Here is a 16,701-nt window from a genome sequence, read left to right as displayed (position 1 = left end):
CTCGTCGGGTTGTCAAGAGGCCCGAACTCAGGTGTCTCACCGCGGAGGCGGCGGCTTGGGCGCTGATGGACCGGTGTGAGTGCCGTCTTTATCTCGTAGGCGTACGCAGGTCGGGAAGCGTACCCAGCACTGCTCCACCAGATGTGTAACAGTTGTTACACTGAAAAGGAACTGCAGCGGCTGAACGAGGGCTGTTGTTGTTGTTGTTGTTAGCCTATCAAAAGATGGCACATACCCACACTGGGGGATCGGCCAAGAATCGGGTGGCAATTCACCGGAACGCAGTTAACAAAAAGGAAAAGCACGTGGGAGCGCAACACCGGTGAATTTTTCGTCATGAACAGAAAAGGGATGAGTGTTTTGATTTTAAAATTTTAAGAATAATAATAAAGAGAGTGATTAAATATTAATGGTTTAGTCAAAATGTAATAATTGATAGAAAAGAAAAGGTTGGTACACTTAGCAAGGCAGTCGGTGAGATTCTATCAGGACATTTTGAACAGCGGTGCAAACAGATCTGTGGCTGAACCCAAATGTGGTGGCGCCAAATGATAGCAAGAGCGGGCTGCTCAAACTAAGGCCAAGATGCTGCAAGGGCTCCTCCAGCAACCTTTTTCTCAGTGAGTTGAATCGGCGACAATACTGCCAAAAATGTTCAATAGATTCTGGCTCACGGCAAAATGCACAAAGGGGAGAGAGCGCCAAACCCGACTTGTGTAAATAGAAATTTAGAGGGGGGATGCGGCAGCATAGCCTCGTCAGTGAACTTCAAGCTGCCGAGAGCAACAAATTTTCCTGTTCCAATAATATTTAAGGTGCTCATAATCCGCCGATGTTAAAAGTGATGTGTCTTGCGTGCTTAAAAACGCACGTCGCCGAAATCTAGATGCTGTAATGTAGGCTGTAGCCGGGATGATTGGCAACACGGGGCCGCTGAGGGACGCCTTTGCGAGATTATCAGCAATCTCATTTACTGTCACACTGCTGTGGCCGGGAACCCATACTAAATGAACAAGGCTCAAATGCGGAGGAAGTAGGGATAAGAAAGTTGATAAAATGGGACCGTCAACCTGTGCAGCGAGGGACGAGCACAAAGATAAAGAATCAGTAATTACTGCAACTGCTGTAATAGAGGGGTCTAGCTTGCGTAGAGCAAGTACAACTGCTAGAAACTCTGCTTGAAAAATAGGGGTGAAATCTAGAAGGCGCAGAGAAAAGGACCAGTCTAAATGCGAGCAAAATAATCCCACACCTGCTTTTTCATTGCATTGCGATGAATTCAGTGGCTATTGCTATATCTGTTGGTAGGGTCCTCAGATGATCTTCTAGAAGACCATTTAGAATACTCGGTGGCAAAAGTTTTGCATTTTTTGGGAATATGTCGTCGAAAACAATGTGGATAGTGGGCCCATTTCGAAGCGCAGGAAGGATATCATAAATGTTTACATCTAAAGGCTGAAGTAATCTTTGCACAAACACTACCTGAGGGGAATTGAAACGAGACCAGGGGACACCAAAAATAGGAGGTCGGCTGAGAACAGAAAATGCTTTGGGAACGGTGGAAATGGGATTCATAGATCCTGAGGTAAGTTTGCACAGTTAAAAATTGAAGTCGTGATAAGAGAGACGGAATGCGGGCTTCAAGGTACAGCACATTGATAGCCACAAATTTTGGAAGGCCGAGGCACATGCGAAGTGCTTCCCTCTCTAAAAGGACGAGAGGGCGAAGTTTATATGTAGCCGAGCCTGAAAACAACACTGATCCAAATTCTAAAATTGGCCTGACATACATTATGTAGATCATTAATAGCGCATCTCTGCGCATGCCGTACCGGTGATGACATAATCTCCGTAACATGCCCACGGCACGAACCCCTTTCGCCGCGACATGGTCAATGTGAGGTCGCCAGGTGAGTTTGTTGTCATAAATGACCCCTAGGTATTTTAGGGATTGAACCTGCGGTATTATTTTTAAATGGCAAGTGAGAGAGACCACTACAGGAGTGAATAGAGGGAAAACAAGAGTAGCGCACTTGCCAACATTTAACTTCAGGTGTAATGCGCTCAACCAGTGCTCAAGTGTGTTCAAATATGACTACAACAGACCATACAGAGAATGTATATCCGGCGCAGCAGCAAAAAACGCAATGTCGTCCGCATAGACGTAAGTGCGTACATGGCGGTGGAGAGGAATTGAGCTTAACAGAATATTAAAGAGCACAGGAGAAAGAACAGCTCCTTGCGGTACACCTCGCGTTTGTCTATACCTCTCTGAATGAACACCATTATGGACGCAAAAGAATTCCCTGTTATGAAGAAATGCAGATATCCATGCTACTATATAATCTGGAAATTGAAGAGACTGTAGCCTATGTATCAGGATGGAGTGTTCTACACAGTCGTAAGCTTTGGCGACATCTAACGTAACCAAAGCCGCGACCAGGCGTTGACGATGAGCAAGGAGAATTCTGCTCTGAAGATCAGCATGTACATTCCATATCGAACACCGTGGCCGGAAACCGAGTTGGCACGGGCTGAGTATACTTTTGCGGTCCACAATGGCTGACACCCGAATGAGGGCACCAGAGAAACGGACCTACATTTCAGCGTCGTCTACTTCTAGAGGCTGCGATCTTTTTCTTCTTCTACTTCCAATCCTCGTGTCAATATTATGTTCGGAAAAGAATCTTAGAATTCGCTGTGCACGCGTTGTATATAGATATATTGGGTGCCCTAGCTATCTTTAGCCATAGATTAAAACTATGCCGAGGCAAGATAGATGTACGAAATTTCAACCAAGTTGTCTTGCATTGTATGTATACGTTGAGAATATTTTTGTATTTTGTCAACTACTTGTATAAAGGAACAAAAGAAACAGAGCTGTTGCACTTGTGGCGAAAATTTCCGTGCCAAATTGTTGAGCGTTCCAAAAAACGCCTAATTAGAGAGTTTTTTAATGCGTGCTATACCGACTGTTACGTCGCTAAGAGGAAATCGAAAAGAAACTGGAGGATACACTTCACCTCCGCCTAATGTATGACGCGACAGTGTTAATGGGTTGATACCCATATATTACTACGCTATTAACTACTCTAGTGGAGCCATACAGCGGCTAAACTGCATTTCCTGGCAGTTGGCAAGCCTTGAGCCATCTCGGGGCTAGACGCTTCGTCTTCTTCATCTCTCGTGCTGCCTGCTGCCTTGCGCGTTCCAACGTCTCGCGCGTCTAATTAAAGCAAGCAAACCAGCCCTGCTTACGCAAACCGTTTCTCAGTGACATATTTGGTGGAGGTGCTGGGTACGGCCCATGTACGCTGACCTCGAGGACACCTTTGACGTCAGACCTCAACGCGTGGCTACAACACCAGTTCACAAGGCGAGCCACCGCCTGCGAGGCCTACAACCCGAGTTCGGCCAACTCACAGCGCCGGTAAGTGCCATGACATCCACCGCGGCTAGCCAGACAAGTCAGCACTCCGGGAGTGCCCCGCCATTTGTCCTTCACGCACCTCGATCGCCGCCACCGTTCCACGGGGACAGGTTCGAGGGCGTAGAAGACTGGTTGGCCAGCTTTGACCGAGTGGCGGGTTTCAATGAGTGGGACGGCGAGCGCAAGCTGCGCAACGTCTGCTTTGCGCTGCAGGACTCGGCCAAAACGTGGTTTGAGAACCACGAAGCTTCCTTTACCACCTGGGAGGCATTTCGTCGAGAGCTGCTAGCGACATTTACCAGCAGCAAAAGAAAAGAAAAAGCTGAAATCGCCCTGCGCTCGAGATCACAGCAGCCGAACGAGGGCGTCGCGATGTTCATCGAGGACATGACCCGACTGTTCAATCGGGCCAACCTTGCTATGCCCGAAGCCCAGAAGGTACGCCACTTAATGCGTGGCGTAAAAGAGCAGCTGTTTGCCGGACTGGTCTGTGACACGCCACGAACAGTGTCCGACTTCACCAAGGAGGCAATGGGTATCGAGCGCTCTTTACAGGAACGGGGCGCCCACTACGGACGTCAGGCTACTGTAGCAGCTGCTTCCCAGTCCCAGTACACGCCTACGTCGCTGCCCGCCGAGGACCTTCGGGAGCTTGTAAGAAGCCTGGTGCGCGAGGAACTGGCGAAACTTAGCTTTGAAGCTCCACAGGTCAGCGTCGCTGCCGTTACGGACGTGGTCCGCGAAGAAATCCGACGAGTTGTGCAGCCACCCCCCGCTCCACACCCGGCGCCCTCGCCCTCCGTTATGACGTACAGCGAGGCGCTACGAAGTCCCGGGCCAGCGATGCGAGCCTTTTCCCCCATCGCTCCTGTGCAATACCTGCAGGAGCCAATCGCAACAGCACCCTCCGTGCCGCAGGAGTTCAGGCCACCCGTGAGCAAAGCGCACGTTTGGCGTACGCCAAACAATCGGCCGCTCTGTTACCACTGCGGAGAGCCCGGCCACATCCTCCGCCGCTGCCCCTACCGCAGGATGGCTTTAAGGGGGTTTTCACCTGACGCACCTCGACCACGCTACGGTGAAAGAACACGGGATATCGAACAGTACTTGGCTGAAAACGTGCAATCTTCGACCTCGCAGCGACGCCAGTCCCGATCGCCATCCCCAAGGCGGTTCTCTTCGCCTGGCCGCACGTCATCCTCTGGCCAGTTCAGAGGTACGTCCCCACGTCGGGAGAACTGAAGACGGCGTCCTCCGAGGGTAGGGCTGCCAATACTGGACCGAGTCAAGAGCCTCCACCCGACGATTTGCCGCGACGCTCTGACCGACGACGACCTGACCCGACGACCTCGACGACGCGCTGCGACCGACTGGTCTCCGCCGAAATTCCGGTATCCGCCGACAACCACAGCGTTTTCGCACTCGTGGATACCGGCGCCGATTTTTCGGTAATGAGCAGACGGTTAGCCACGGTCTTGAGGAAGGTTCTGACCCCTTGGTCTGGGCCGCAGATCCGGACAGCTGGTGGCCACGTGGTAACTCCGATCGGTGTCTGCACTTCGCGAATCCAGATCCGCGGTGTTACTTTCCCTGGCTGCTTTGCTGTGTTACCCGAGTGCTCCAAGGACCTCACACTCGGTTTGGATTTCCTTCAAGAGTACGGTGCCGTTATCAACCTCCAGGAGCTAATCGTGTCGTTTTCACCCAAGGTCCTGTCGACGACGATACCGAGCCACACAGGGCTAAGTTATGCGTCTGTGACGACCACGTTTTGATCCCATCAAGATCCAGCATGTTTGTTACTGTAGGTTGCGATAACAGCACCAAAATTCGTGGCATTGCGGAAACCAACATGTCGCTGCTCCTTGGTCGGCAAGTCTGTGTTACTCGAGGAATTGTTGAACTGGACAAGGGCCGAACCGAACTCTTGGTGACCAATTTTGGTTGTGAACCTCAGTGTTTGCCTGGCAGAACAGCTATTGCGTATTTCGAGGAACTCAGCGAATTCCCGGGACAGCACGCTTTGTCCGGAGCCCCGGCATCAGTGGAGGAACCGACCACTCCCATAAACGCTGACGTGAATCCAAACCTCCCAACTAACCAGAAACGCTGCTTGGAAAGCGTTATCCAGTCTTTCTGCGACTGCTTTGCCTCGACCTCCAAGGTTCGGCAGACACCGCTCACAAAGCACCGAATTATAGTTGACGCCAACCAACGGCCGTTATGTCAGCCGCCCTACCACATCTCTTCGAAGGAGCGCGATGCCATTCGCCGCCAAGTTCAAGAAATGCTCAAGGACGACGTGATACAGCTGTCGCCGAGCCCGTGGCTGTCGCCTTTTGTTCTAGTGGCAAAGAAAGATGGAACCCTACGGTTCTGCGTTGATTACAGACGTTTAAACAAAGTCATTAAAAAGGATGTTTATCCTCTCCCGCGTATTGATGACTCCCTGGACCGGCTGCGCCATGCCAAGTACTTCTCATCGCTAGATTTACGAAGCGGCTATTGGCAAATCGAGGTGGACGAACGCGACCGGGAAAAGACCGCCTTTATTACACCGGACGGTCTGTACGAATTCCGGGTGCTCCCTTTCGGTCTGTGCTCGGCTCCTGCAACCTTCCAGAGGATGATGGACACCGTTCTTGCCGATCTCAAATGGCAGTCCTGTCTCGTGTACTTGGATGACGTTGTCATCTTTTCGGACACCTTCGAAGAGCACCTGAGACGCCTGCGCGCTGTGTTCGAAGCAATTCGGTCGGCCGGTCGTTCCCTGAAGCCCGAAAAGGGTCACTTCGCTTTCGAAGAGTTGAAGTTTCTGGGCCACATCGTGAGCGCTAAAGGGGTTAGCCCAGACCCCGATAAGACTGCTGCCGTGGCTGCTTTTGCCGTGCTCACCGATAAGCGCAGTGTGCGCCGCTTTCTGGGTCTCTGCGCCTATTATCGGCGTTTTGTGCAGAACTTCTCTCTGATCGCTGAGCCCTTCACGCGACTCACGAAAGATTCCGAACCATTCTTCTGGGGCCTGGAGCAACAGCAAGCCTTTGAAGACCTCTGCACTCGTCTCCAAAGTACGCCCATCCTTGGACACTTCGACGAGTCAGCCGACATTGAACTACACACAGACGCCAGCAACATCGGCCTCGGTGCGGTCCTTGTGCAGAGGCAGGATGGTCTCGAACGCGTAATCGCATACGCGAGCCGCATATTGTCACTATCTGAGGCGAACTATTCCACCACCGAAAAAGAATGCCTGGCCATTGTGTGGGCAGTAACAAAATTTCGCCCGTACCTATATGGCCGCCCTTTCAGGGTCGTCAACGACCACCACTCGCTGTGTTGGCTGGCGAACCTCAAAAATCCCTCTGGACGGCTTGCACGCTGAAGCCTTCGACTTCAGGAATTCGATGTCACCATCATCTATAAGTCTGGTAGGAAGCACAGTGATGCCGACTGTTTGTCTCGTGCTCCTATCGAGAACAACCGAGCTGACCCCGACGACGATTCTGTTTTTCTTGGTGCCATCTCCACGTCCATCCTCATTCAACACCAAAGGGACGACAGCGAACTACGGCCCCTCATTGAGTATCTAGAAGGAAGCGCTCAGTCTCCCCCGCGAATCTTTTCGCGCGGGCTGTCGTCTTTCTGTTTACGTGACGGCGTCCTGTATAAGAAAAACTACAGTCCAACAGAAGCTGTCTATCTACTCGTCGTGCCTACGGCCCTTCGCGACGAAGTCCTGCAGGCGAGCCATGATGACCCATCTTCTGGTCACCTGGGTTTTTGTCGAACTTTGGCACGAATACGGCAAAAACACTACTGGCCAAGGGTTGCTGCAGTTGTGAAACGTTACGCAAGAACTTGCCGCCAGTGCCAGCGTCGCAAGACGCCGCCGACTAAGCCAGCCTATTGATCCGCCTCAGGTTCCCTTCCACCAAGTTGGCATGGACATACTCGGCCCATTTCCGGAGTCCTCTCTGGGCAACCTCTACATTGTGGTCGCCACCGACTACCTCAGCCGATACTGTGAGACTAAAGCTATTCCCCGTGGTACTGCTGACGAAATTGCGAACTTTTTTATTCAAAACATTGTGCTTCGTCACGGTGCACCCACCATCATTTTAACTGACAGAGGAACAGCGTTCACCTCGGCCCTTACGCAGGAGGTTATGCGCCTAAGCGGCACCAGTCTCCGCAAAACAACCGCTTACCACCCTCAAACGAACGGCCTCACCGAACGGCTCAACAAGACAATCGCCGACATGATTTCTATGTATGTCGACGCGGAACACCGGAACTGGGACGCCATACTCCCTTACGTCACCTTTGCCTATAATACTGCGGTCCAGGAAACGACACGCTTCACTCCATTTCGTTTAGTACATGGTCGCGAAGCCACAACCATGATGGATGCAGTGCTGCTTCAGCTAGCGCTACCCCCTCTGTTATGGGTGCTGCCCAATTTGTTCGTTACGCTGAGGCCGCCCGCCAACTCGCTCGACAGCGCATCCGGCACCAGCAAGTTCACGACGCTCAGCGCTACAACCTCGGCCACCGAAATGTGCATTACCTGCCCGGCGAACAAGTCTGGGTGTGGAGCCCAATCCGCATGAGGGGACGCTCTGAGAAGCTTCTACGCAGATACTTTGGCCCCTACGAGGTGCTCCGCCAGCTCAGTCAAGTTACCTACGAAGTTCTACCCCAAGAACAGTTAGCTCTTCTAGACGGCCGACGTCCGAAGTTGTCCACGTCGCTCGGATGAAGCCGTACCACGCCCGCTAGCCCCTCGCGCGTGTCTACACCACACACCAGACACGTGCGATTACCGTTGTGGTCCTGCCTGCAATTGCTACCACACCGAGTCGGTGTCTTCAAGAGAGGGGGAGCAATGCTACGCTACTAACTTCTCTAGTGGCGCCATACAGCGGCTAAACTGCATTTCCTGGCAGTTGGCAAGCCTTGAGCCATCTCGGGGCTAGATGCTTCGTCTTCTTCATCTCTCGTGCTGCCTGCTGCCTTGCGCGTTCCAACGTCTTGCGCGTCTAATTAAAGCAAGTAAACCAGCCCTGCTTACGCCAACCGTTTCTCAGTGACAATATGCTCATTGTTCATTCTTGAGTTTATATTCGTAGATATCTGGGAGCCCCAATACCAGTCCTGTCAGAGTGATGCAGCGGTTACGCGATGCGCCACTACTCTGCGACGGCAGGTGCTGCCACCAATGGGGCTTGTGCGACCCAGGTTGCTGTTCCCCAGCAACGTCTTGGTCATTAATTTAACTGCCGCCCCCGCAGTGGTTAATTTCTCCACACAATCCGGTGGGCAGGTACTGATGACACAACATGGTCACGTGACCTTGGTGACCCACTTAGATTGCTTCATCTGAACTTTTTCCCTCACAACGCAGACGCCGCTGGATTTTCGGCAGAATGGTAGACTTAACGCTTTCGCGCTCAAATTCACCCGGCGTAACCGCGTGCGTTCTCGCGCTCAGGTTTCGCATAAAGATGTCATTTTGTTGACAGATTTGTTTTATATTAAGTTTAGGTGAGGTATCACAATTATTCGAAAATCTTCATGCACTGTGGCGACGGAGTGGACCAAAATAGCAAGCTTTCACAGCAATGGCGCCGGTAGCGCCATCTGCGCCCACCGGAAAAACGAGCGCTCTTCCGTTAGAGCTGATAGCGAACTTTCGAGATAAAGCGTGCAAACTTACTAGAACATTCTGGAACAACGTAGAATCAGCTCTGCCTGGCTGCAATCAATCAAGATAAATCTAGTCGCGTCTTGCGGCACAAACAAAGCGATAAAGTGGTGTGGCGGCAGATTTGAAAAACGAACAAATACTGAAAACATTCGCGGCAATATTTAAGCGTGCCAGAAAAGAACCTAGGAAGCGGACTGCAAGCAGCACCGTATTTGCCATAGCCCGCGGGGCAGCGGCTGCCACCCACAGTGGGGAGCATGCCCGGGCATAGTCTGCGAGGAAGGACACAGGGACGAGCCATTCTGCAACAGAGGTGGGAGGATAATACGACACGAACACGCTGAAGCAGACGCCCAACGTTCGAGAGTTCACGCTTTCGTGCTCGCTTTTTTCCAGTGTATCCAGTGCTGAAGGAATTCCGCACTCAGGCTGTCGACGAAGAGAGCATCGAGGTGCAATGGAGCCGTTGGAATCCCCAAAGAGGAGACAGGGGGAGGGAAATCCTGATGGCTATGTGATACAGTACAAGGTACGTGAAGGTCAATGAAGGCTGCTTCTCTGAAAAAAATACAAAAATATAAATAACGGTTCTGACCAGAGGCGCCCTTGCACCAAAAACATTTTCAGTATCTTCTAAAACAAAGAGGGAGATTCAAAGTAAATCAGACGGCACAGCACTCATTAAAGCTATTATGGGTGAAGTTAAAGGAATCGCTGAGTATTTAAGAAAGCAATTAGTAGTCGTAGTGAGACGCAGGTGACTAACATTTCAAGTGCCATATCGCGATAAACACACGTTTCAAAACAGCGTTCGTGGTCCTGGTTAAAGAACACGGTGGCATATATTGCGCAAGGGGCTGAAGGAAAAGTATTGCTGCAGTGTCAATAGCTGAGAAACTTAGGGCGATGCTTAAGCTTCGCCTTAAAGGTAGACGTGGTAGCGCCTTCCCTTTATTGCTTTCTTTTTTTTCAAACCTTCTCTAACTCATTTCTCACATATTAACAACCCACAATCACATTACCGATCACGGTCATCGATTGCAGTCACAATTACCGATAACATTAGCAATTACCAATCAATTATAACAATTATGGATTACCAATCGCAAACCACTATCTAGAGTGCACTGCACGACACAATTCGCCACTGCATACTTATACACATACACACCATTTGTTTCAGTACAATAAAGTACTATAACACCGTCTACTCATTCCGCGAAATTTCTGACGCCTAATTAGCATACATTATTACTGTAACATCAGTACACACCCTAAAAGCACGTTACTAAGGAATACCAGGGTCCTTCAAAAGCATTGAAGGACTACGGTAACACACATCACAGCGCGTTCACTAGGCGCCCCTGTAACACCTTTGAACCAATGACCCTACTCGATGCTGCCTTTACTCGATGCAGTGGGTCTCCCAGAGTTTTGATGTGCGGGCAAAGTGAGAGCTGGATGCTGGTGTGATTGCGTACGACGGACTGCGGGATGCGATCTGGTTAAGGCGGGCTTAAAGCCTGTAAGGATGGGCATACTTCTATGGAATAAACAAAAAAGACCTCTCGTGGCTTATGCGTTGCCTGTGCACCTGGCACGCAGAGCACAGCACAGTGGTTCGAAACCCAATGCCGGTTAATTTATTTTTCATTTGAACCTTCTGGGATTTTTTCCACTGATCCCAGATTTTCAGCAGCTCGAGCTCGTTACGCTGTCGTGTAATAATAAAGAGATGTGATGTCACGTATTCAGAAATAAAGCGAGAAAGACGTAAATGTGAGAAAAAATAAACCACGGGGTTTCAAATAACGCGCAAGCTAGGGCAGCTTTCTACTGGATGACGCACCTGTCTAGAGTCAATTCTCTTTTTCAGGAGCGAGGAGCCAACAAGTGGAACAGGACCGACGTCATTCCGGACACCGGCAACGACACGCTATCTTTTGTGGTTACAGACTTGAGGCCGAACGCATGGCATCAAGTGCAAGTGTTAGTACATGATGCCACTGGCCACGTGCACTCGCAGACGGCGCCGACGTCTGCAGTAAAGACGCCTTGTGGAGGTAAGCAGCGCCACCTCTTTTGGCTGTTTGTTTACGTTATAAAAAGATATTTTCATTGGCTGCTGCCACGGTTATGAATTTTTGGCGATCTCATCTTTTTTCAGGCCATTGCTTGCATTTTTTCACAAGAATTCGTGGTTTCGACTACAGGAGAGTGCACAGTTGCTGTTCTATAAATTCGTTCGCAAATTCCTACTAAAGTGAAGACAGTGCGTGGTGCTGCAACCTGGCAGTATAAATTGGCGACATTCCACTATTCAATGCACAGGTCATACTGAAGAGTGAAATTTGGAAAAAAAAACACAGCAGGATATATTTTGATATCATAACTGAAATGCGATCGTAGGTAAGAGGACAGTCAGGCCTTATATCGAACATGCATTTTGGCCGTTTTTTGTGAACCTTTACTCAGGATCCGCTAGAGCTAGCGTTGTCATACTGGTAGCACTGTATTCAGCTCTTATCGTGCTTTCTACTGAAGCAGAATTGCGGGCTTTTAGAATTGTTTTCATTGTTTTGTAGTTTATTTTCTCGATCTAGCCAAATATTGGAATCACGTGGGCAATAAACATTCTGCAGAAAAAAATTTCCTTCTCTGAATGTCCAAAATTATGCTAGAGTGCGTTCCCTTTTTTGTTTCCGAAATACTTGAATAAATTATATATACAGAATTTGGGGATCCCGAGATAAAAGCAAAAATGTTGTAAAAATTGATGTTTTGAGATAGCTGGCTTTAAATTTAGAAAAAAATAGCATTATTATAAATCTACTGCTAAACAAAAAACCCATCGAATAATGGCTCTAAGAGCAAGCAGCCGGTAGCCATTCCCGAAACCAAAATTTCTCATGCTTGTACGTCGCTATCCATTTCGGGCCTCTTTTACCATCAGATATGCAGCCCCCTCCGCTACATGCAGTCGTAGTCGGGTCATCCTCACACAAATATTGGACTGTGTAATATCCTTGAGGGGACAACAAGAATCGACTTGAAGACGTTAGCTTAGACAATGCTGCCTTCCTTAAAAGCAAGGAGGACATCAACCCCTGTTATTTGCTGCATTTGTATGCCATATAGCACATCTTTCGCAGCGTGCTCCCACGAGGACTTCCTGGAGACTCATTTGCGTTTTGCGTCTTCCCATAGAAGTTTTTTCCCCTCTCAGCCACCGACAGCAATAGTCACGCCTATTCGTTCATGTGCGCTGCAGAAGGCTTTGAACTTTTGGTGGACGCTGCGCCCGGCGTTAGGCTGCGTTGCCAGAATACAAAAGCATGATGGGTCAACTTGGGCTGATTCCCACAGAATAAACTGATATTGGAACTGATGTTCCTGAAGCCACTCTGTCAACGTTTCTCAATCCGTAAATTGTCAAAGTGCATCCTGAGAGCACAAAAAAAAATAAAGAGAAATCATTCCATCGCTTTGAAACTGCGCCAAGTAAGAAAGGTGCTTCAAGCAATTCTGCCAGTACCCGGCGCTAGATTTGTCTAAAACCTGAATACTAGGCAGCTTTTTGTTGTTGCAGATGACGATAAATGAGAAAGTTTCGAGTTCTATATAGGATACAACTTAAAAAAAAAAACAGCATTTGTTAAGACTGGTCCATGATTCGCGGCACCTTGTCTTACTCCGCTAGCCAATCGCAACAGAAAATGGAATTAGTTTTTTAATGTTTGACTTTGTTAAATAAACGAGTTATCAAAATTATAGCGTGTATAATTTTTTTATTGTGATTGGCGTCTTGTTTAGGTGAAAAGAAACTTACAACGGCCAACATTTTGTCTTGGAGGAATTCTGTGCGGCGGCCCTATATGAGGGCGGAGCTGCACTACAGACTTAAGCTGTATACGACTACGTATGTTTGGCTCTCAAGACCTCAAGCGTTCATTAGCTGAGCGTCGTTCAACTATTTCTTTATTACGGTTCAGCGCTTCATTTCGTAGTGTGCCGACATTTAACCTGAAGACGCTGGTGATATGAGTTGGCACCTTTAATGCGAGTGGTTCAACGTTCATGTGCTACCTTACCACAAGTGTTCACGAAGCACATCTGACAGCACAACAGTCCATGAAGGTGCCTCTCGGAGCTAGCTGGTTTACAGCGCCGTACAACCGCGTTTCGATGGAGGTGAAACGCAAAAAGGCGCCTGTGTTCTGTGCGATGTCAGTGCAAGTTAAAGATCCCCACATGGTTAACATTATTACGGAGACCTCCACAACTGCACCTTTGTTCTTTCTTCCTTCACTCCCTCCTTTGTTCCTTCCCTTACGGTGCGGTTCGGGCGTCCAGCGATAAATGTGAGACAGTTACTCTGTTATTTCCTTTCCTCAAAATGAAGTTTGATTTTTTTTTCAAAAGAAGAAGCGTGTCCAATACTTGCCGCTTCCCAAACGAGGGGTACTGAACACGGCGCATGTATTACGGGACCGCCGAGACTCTCCCCGAGAAGGCACCACCCTGCTCGTAGTTCGGTGCAGTTGAGTATGTTATGTACCATGTACGGCATGGTGAGCTTTGCCGTCACTGCGTGCTGTATTAGTACTGAAGGCGACCTGGTTTTGTATAGGTAGTTTGCTTTCACCTTTCAGTGGCACTTTTCTTTGAATTGGCTAGACGCATACGTACCATTCTGATGAGAATTGTGGGATACACTGGTATCCCCTCCTCGTCCCCCGCGCCAGCGGCGACCGTGACTTACACGGGCGCGCTGGCCACCAGGAATGTGGAGAGAAGGCACCCCCGCGACTCTGCTCATTTCCGCCCCAGCACTGACGTGACGTCACGGCAGCGCGCCGCCTTCTGCGGATAGGTAGCACGCCTAAGCTTGACGGTAACGATTTGCTGCGAGGGAGGCAATGACCGAGGGGATAAAAAGGGGTGATCGCGCGGCGGGAAGGTCTCTCGCCGCCGGACCTGACCTAACTACCCCACGGACCGCTTCCGCTGCCCGCCGGCCCCCGAACACCAACGCCGGTCGACGTCTACGACTTGGTGAGCTACTGAACATCTATTTTACGGATAGAACATTCTTCCGCAGTGTGCTTTACCTCGCGTTAGGATAATAAACTATTTCCTAGCGTGCCCTGCCGTTGCCTATTTCGTCCGGACCTGCCGTGGCTGCGACTCTGCGCCACGGGTTGGGGAAATGTGTTGCGTGCTTAAATAACGCCTGCGTGTAGCTTGCACGGAAGCTCGCCTTCCCGGCCGGCTGGACGCAGAGTGACCCCATATCTTGTCGCCCGAACGTGGGGCGAACTAGGCAATCGAGCAGTGACCTTTGTTGGAGCGAACGACTACCGTCGCCCTAACAAAGGATGGCAGCCGACAGGAGTGACTTGCAGTCTTTGTTTATGCTGTCAGAGCCAGCGGCACATAACCAGGGCTCCCTACTTGACGCGCCGTTGGAAGGGGTTGAATTTGTGAATCTTGGGCGTTCCACGCGGAATAGCCGAGTAACATCCCCTGAAGCGTTGGTAGGACTTAGGCCTGGCATGGGGGGCTCCACATCGGGCGCCTCGCCGCTCCGCGGCGTGAACAATGAGGCGGCTAGGCCACATAATTCGACGCCATCAGCGGCTGCGCCCAACTCCGGGGGTGTTAGTCCGCAATCATCCGAGGTGCTCTTGCAGAACGCAATGCAGGTTATGCAGAGTCTAGCGGGTATTTTGCAAAACAATTTGCAAGCCCCGGCCCAGTCACCACGTGTTAGGATAGACTTGCCTACCTACACGGGGTACCACGACATTGCGGGAGCAAATGAGTACCTCGACCGTCTGCTGCATTATCAGCAAGTGACAGGAATCGCAGACGCCGAAATGCTCGCGCGTGTTGTGCCTGTTTCTTTGACGGAGCAAGCGGCCCGCTGGTACCGACTAGCCGGCAACCGAGCGAGGACAATGGAGGAGTTTTGCGCAAGCTTCCGCGACGAATTCCTTCCCGCAAACTATGAGTGGCGTTTGAGGAGAGAGCTGGAGCTCCGAACCCAGCACCCCGACGAGTCTCTGTTAGAGTACGTCCGAGCGATGGACGAACTTTATCGCCTCGCTGACCCTCGCGCCACGAACACGGAGAAAGTTGAGCGTGTCACGAGACAAGCGCACCCGACTTTCACGGCTTACCTGAGAGGAGTCAGGTTCAGAGATTTGGATGAGCTGGCAGCTGAGGCGAAGCGCATTCAGGGAGACATCCTCTCTGCGCGAGCGTATCGGCCGCCCCCACCCGCATCGCTGTCACTTGAGCCGCGCTGCGCGTGGAATGGCAGCTCAGCGCGCAGTCCATCTAGAACTGAAGCGTCAGCACAGTTTGCTGTCGAGCGTGTCCCAAGGGGTTGGGAGTTGACCGACCGCGCTTTGGACCCATTCAGCTACGCTTTGCGAACAGCACACGCTGCCGCAGAGCGGAATGAACCGAGGCGAGATCGCGAGGCCGACACGCGGCCCCCACCATCCGCGCCGCGAGTTCGAGATGACCGACCGGAACGGGGCGACCAGCGCCTAGCCCGTCGGGGCCCGGGCAACCGTTGCTACCGGTGCGACCAGCCGGGACACTTCGCCCGCGAGTGTGGCCGCCCTCCCGCCCGTCACCAAACACGGTCGGGAAACGGCCAAAGCCGCCGGTGATCGACCTTCGATTCCGCGCGGCGTGCACAGAAAACCCCGGTTTGCTAGCGCCTTTGGCATGTCGCGTAGGAAATTCTGTTGACCTGTCAGCGCCGTTCATTGAGCTAACAATAGCTCGAAAGAAATTCACCGCGTTACTAGATACAGGAGCAAGCGCTTCTTTGTTCGGTGACGAGGTGTTAAACCATCTCCGCGAGAACAAAATCCGGCTGAGAGAGTGCGATACCACTTTTCGCCTCGCGAGCGGCACAGCGCAATCAAGCGGTGCAGCTAGGATAGTGGTTCGCTGGGAAAGACGCGTGCGGCGACAACGCCTCGTTCATCTTCCCTGTTTATCTGTTCCTGTAATTCTTGGACGAGACTTCCTAGCCAAGACAGGTATTGTGATAGACATCAGCAGCGGAGGCTACAGGGAGCGCACGTCAGGCGCCTTGAAGCCTTTCGCGAAAGCGCCCGCGGCGTCGCACACCATTCAGACTCCGAACGCGGCGCGAGCGGGGGGAGACCGTGACAAATCCACCGCGCCAGCCCGAGATCCAGGAGGCGAGCGGACCATCGCCGCTGAGGGAGAGGGCAGAGAGAAGGTTGCCGCGGTAGAAAGCTGCTCTGCCGCGCAGGGAAGGTCAGCGCACCCCTTGTTGTCGGAAGTGAACAGCGTGACGGAGAGGGAGAAGGCACGTTTGTCATCGCTCCTCTACGAGTACAACGCGACATTCACTGACCGCCCGGGCCTCACTACCCTAGTCAGGCACCGAATAGACACGGGTGACGCACTGCCTTGGAAGTGCAATCCTAGACCAATTAGCTTGGCCAAGAGAAAAGCACTGGACAGCGCCTTAGACGAACTTATCGACACTGGCGTTGTTGAGAGGTCTAACAGC

General features: G+C 51.1%; 1 pseudogene; it reads left to right on the top strand.

Moving 5' to 3' along the window:
- The window catches only part of LOC144098120 (receptor-type tyrosine-protein phosphatase epsilon-like), a 66,797-nt pseudogene that overhangs the window by 9,970 nt on the left and 40,126 nt on the right, over positions 1-16,701 (top strand).

This window comes from Amblyomma americanum, chromosome 7, assembly GCF_052857255.1.
Source record: "Amblyomma americanum isolate KBUSLIRL-KWMA chromosome 7, ASM5285725v1, whole genome shotgun sequence".
Classification (NCBI taxonomy): domain Eukaryota; kingdom Metazoa; phylum Arthropoda; class Arachnida; order Ixodida; family Ixodidae; genus Amblyomma; species Amblyomma americanum.
The sequence above is the reverse complement of the archived record's forward strand: the minus strand, read 5'-3'. Positions and strand labels throughout refer to the sequence as shown.